Source organism: Hyaena hyaena, unplaced genomic scaffold, assembly GCF_003009895.1.
Source record: "Hyaena hyaena isolate Hyena2069 unplaced genomic scaffold, ASM300989v1 scaffold_207, whole genome shotgun sequence".
NCBI classification, from domain to species: Eukaryota; Metazoa; Chordata; class Mammalia; order Carnivora; family Hyaenidae; genus Hyaena; species Hyaena hyaena.
The window spans coordinates 2,357,406-2,362,265 of record NW_024080836.1 but is presented as its reverse complement, the minus strand read 5'-3'; the positions used below and the strand labels follow the sequence as shown (position 1 = coordinate 2,362,265).

Below are 4,860 nucleotides of genomic sequence, written 5' to 3'. Positions count from 1 at the left end.
AAGACATCTCTCACAGTGAAAAGCCCCTAGTGTTAACGGGAATCTCCACGCTGCTCCCTCCCCAACACATCAGGCCACCAGGTTTTATCTTCAGTCATCACAAGGGATTCTGCCACTCTAGCACTTGCAAAAGAAACTAGGAAGGGAATAGGATTCTGCACAGTTACTATCAACAGTGACCTCATTCCTGGCAACAGTAGGTAAGAGCCATTTGAAATCAGACATTGCTTATTTGGGAATAGTCTGAACACAGATTTACAAATATTCATAAGATACATGTTAAGTTTTAGGGCATGCCCTTATCTTCTGTATCAAGCAAAACATTACAACTTGAGATATGACTTAGTCTAGAAATTAAACTATAAGAAGAAATAGCCAACTCTCAACTTCTAAAGGGCAGTTGTAACATTTACAAAAGTTTAAATTAAATAAACAAAGCTTAGTCTGAATATATTTTTAAAACCAAACAAGCAAAAACTTTAAGAAATTCATAGGACAATCTCTTAAATTGAAAAATAGGATGGGTGAGAGATGAAATATTCAGTAATGTTCTTTTGCTCCAAATAACTTTTTAAAAAGAATTTGTGGTTGGGGGAAAAAGACAAAATTCATCACTTTCAAATAATTGCTTTACTTTGTTAAAAATCTGTACATTTATATTTTGATATTTCTAAAAGCAACATATATAATGCATATGATTGTGTTCCATTAATAATAACGTCTAAAAGAAATCTACTCCAGAATAAAGCTTTACAATTTTTTTCTAAATAATAACGTCTTGAAGATTCTGAGTAATAGCAAATATCCTGATATTGTAGATCTATTATATGAATATTCAGTTAAAATTTGTGATGATGAGATATGGCCTAACCATATTCTGCAACAGCACCAAGTGTTTGAACATATATGGACAGAAAATCAGATATAATATAAAATAATACTTAAAGCATTAATACAAATATAATATGAAATAATATAAAACATTAAAACTTGAATTCTGCAATCCAGTTCCTTCCCTTAATTTTTTTTGCTTAGTTTTTATTTCATAATCATAAACTTAACTCTGCAATCCATGTAGACGTGGAGCGGGGTAAGGAAAATATGACACCATAGACCTCAGCAATAGCACAAAGATTATGAGATATTTTGAGCAGATAGGGGTAAAGGGGTGCTCTCCTGAGCTCTTGAAGGAATGGTCTGGTAAAGATAAAACACAAGTCAAATTTATTAAATTTGCCACAGTCAGTGCTGGTGATCTTCTTGCTCGTCTGCCAGTCATGGACCCAAAACGCTCCATGGCTTCCATAATATTCATGCCCTGATATACGTGTTTGCCATCTAACCACTCAGTCTTGGCAGTGCCGATGATAAACTGGGAACCATTTGTGTTGGGTCCAGCATTTGCCATGGACAAGGTGCCCAGACCCATGTGCTTCAGGATGAAATTCTCATCATCAAATTTCTCCCCATAGGTACACCTGCCAGCAGTGCTTTTATGGTGTGTGAAGTTACCACCCTGGCACATAAATCCCAGAATAATCCTGTGAAAGCAGGAACCTTTATAACCAAGTCCTTCCTCCCCAGTGCTCAGAGCACAAAAACTCTCTCCTGTCTTTGGAACTTTGCAAACAGTTAGAGGACTCAGCCCAAGGGGTCACCATCCAGGACAATGTCTAACAACACAGTGGTATTGACCAGGCTGGGCAGCACAGGTGGCTCTGGGGCAATAAATGCAAGGCCCAGTCCCTTCACTTTGAAACTGAAGGCAAACAAGAAGTAAGAGCAAGAAGCTTCTAGAAGAAGGCAAGGAAGGGGGAAGCAGAGAAAAATTTAATCTGCTTCAATATTTTGACCAATGCTGGACCTCTTAAAAACTTGGCATTGGGTCACTCAATACAGATTTGCTATCCATGATGCTAATTCAGTTAGAAACAATGATCCTCGGTGAGTGGAAAATCCTCAATATTGATTGAGACAGGATTTTTTTTTGAAGTGTTAAGTTTTATATCTAGTAAACATTGTAGAAGAAGATAAGCTAATTTTGATGTGGGTAGATTGAATTAGAGTCCATAGAGGCTAGCATATTGAAAGAAAAATGAATTACCATATTTTGGAGGTTGTGTTCGGTTGGCAGTGGTGGAATTTGTAGCCACAACAAAGTCCCTGGGTAAGAGGAAGAAAAAGCACGGTGTGAGATAGCATCTCCCAAACTATCCCTATTGCAACAGATTCTGTTTCCAGCCTCTCTCTGACCCCACTGTCACCATCAAATCCCACTCAGCTTCCATGCCGAGTTTTTTATTCTGCCGCTGTTTTCTCTCCATGTAGTTTCTTTCCAAGCCAACCTCCATGTTCCACTCATCAACCACTGCTTTAGAAAGCTTCGAGCTGGATGGGCAGGCATGAAGTGCTGGCAGGTGGTGTAGCTGTTAGCCAGCCTTGTGTATCACAAGAGATCTGATGCTATCAAATTCTTTTTCCCCCAAAGACTAAAGAGAGCAAGCTTTTGTGAGCATGCAGGAGGGGGATGAAAACAGTTTGTCTCCTGAGCAGCCAGCCTTTGTCACGTTACAAATGAAATCACTTTGGAAATTTAGAGAATTAATATCATAATGAAGACGGGAGTACCCATTAGGGTGGTCTAATGTTGCTCTGGAGAAATGTGATGGATGCCCAGTGGCTGCAAATCCTTATTTGCAGAGAGTCACCTCTGCAGTTGCCATTATTAGGAAGATGTCTGAAGCAAAGGATCAGACACAACCATTGCAAGATGAGATAGTGTTTGACTGGTTTCCAGGGAACCGAAGGATACAAGCTTAGTTGTACCTGTCACTATGGCTCCCAGCATTTTTCCCCCTTAATGTCTTTTTTAGCTGTAGGAAGTTTCTCTTTAAAGATTCAGTGCTTTCCTAATGGCATAAAGTGAGTAATGGGAGCATATAAAAATGTTATATAGATTACAAATGGATTCAGTCTATTTTAAGACAATGTGTCCCAGCCCTTAAGAACAATTTTATTTGGCTTTAGTTTTCTCTTGAAAATAAATGTAGCCAAACATCCTGAAATGGACATAACACTGGCCTCCCTATGTTCATTTAGTTTTCCAAGTAAAATATCACGGGCTTTCCATGGCACCAGATGTGCCTACCCAAAATCTGATCTGCATTTGATGCTCTTTTCTGCACTAAACCCTAGAATACAGCACTTGCAGGAATTACCGTAAAGTCTAATTGAATCATCATTTCTGATACCCAAATGTCTCTACCTCTTGCACTGCTTTCCAGTGACATTGGTATATGTACCAGGAAATGAGAGAGTTCCAAAACCCCATATCGATTTCAGATGAAATGAAAAAGGATAACAAGAGTGCTGATGCATAGGGGCACATGTACCCCAATGTTCATAGCAGCACTCTCCACAATAGCCAAAACATGGAAAGAGCCTAAGTGTCCATCAACTGACAAATGGCTCAAGCAGATGTGGTTTATCTATACACTGGAATACTACATGGCAATGAGAAAGAATGAAATCTGGCCATGTGTAGCAACATGGATGGACCTTGAGGGTGTTATGGTGAGCGAAATAAGTCAGGCAGAGAAGGACAAATATCATATGTTTGCATGCATAGGAGGATTAGGAAGAACTTAACGGAGGGCCGTGGGGGAGAAGAAGGGGGGAATGGGGGAGGGGAGAGGAAGGGAGGCAAACCATGAGAGACTCTTGAATGCCAAGAACAAACCGAGGGCTGATGGGGGTGGGGGAAGGGGATGGGGGAGATGGTCATGGAGGAGGGCACTTGTAGGGATGAGCACTGGGTGTTATGTGGAAACCAACTTGACAATAAACTATTTAAAAAATAAATAAAAATTAAAAAATAAAAGAAAAGGAAGAAAGAGAAGGATAATTTCCTTGAGAAAACTTTGAAATGGTGTAAAAGAAGAGAAAAGCTAAATATGTAAAGATTTCCTAGAAAGTATGATTATACCCATTTTCTTCCAATTCACAGCTAGTCCTTTTGTGTCTCAGATCTGAATATAAATTCAATTCGTATTTCTTATTCCTATACCTGCCATCTGCTGAGTAATATCCCTTTTCTGCAATTTTTTTCTTCCAGTATCTCTCCCTTTTGAAAACAGGTGTATATTTTTTTAATTGAAACTGCTGTGGAGACATACTCACGGGGGTTTTGGAAATCTTGGTCAATGACAAATGGAAACATCTCTGGAATGATTTCCAATTCTTTCCCCAATATGAACAAAACCAAAATGGCTAAACTTATTTACTAATCAATTAGAGAGCAAACGTGGACTCTTGTAGGATTTGGTTCAGTGAATATCCAGGCTCTTTCTGTTGAGCTGCTTTTAATTTCCTGTTCTCTTCTGTATTCAAAACATTTTAGGACAGCCAGCCTAAAGGTCCCGTCAAAACTCTCTCGTGTGAAATAGTAAACGGGAAGCAAGGTTCACCAAAAAGTTGAGTGAACTACTCTTTGAGTTGTCTCTGGTGCCTTTTGAAGGGGACACAATTAATTTAATCCATAAAGCCTTATTTCCTTTATGAAACAGTAAATTCTATTTGCTCTCTAAATACAAAGACTTGCTTTGTATCATCCACACATATACTCCGCATGTTCATGTTAGTGCTTATTGTATTTCAAATCTGTATTTTATCACATATCTTATTAGCCTTTAACTTTATCATGCATCTAAGTCATTATTCCCCAGCTATATTTGAGCCTTCTTAAAAAGAGTAAATATTTATCTTCATAGTACCTAGCCTAGTGTTAGGCATATAGCATGGACTCCATAAATATGTGCTACATGAAGTCAAATTGGTGTAACCAGTAAATGCTATGAACTT

The 4,860-nt window shown here is 38.5% G+C and overlaps 1 pseudogene; it reads right to left on the bottom strand.

The window, feature by feature from the left end:
* Nucleotides 1-1,049: 1,049 nt before the first annotated feature.
* On the bottom strand, nt 1,050-2,351 carry LOC120238316 (annotated as a pseudogene).
* Between the last annotated feature and the right edge of the window lie 2,509 nt (nt 2,352-4,860).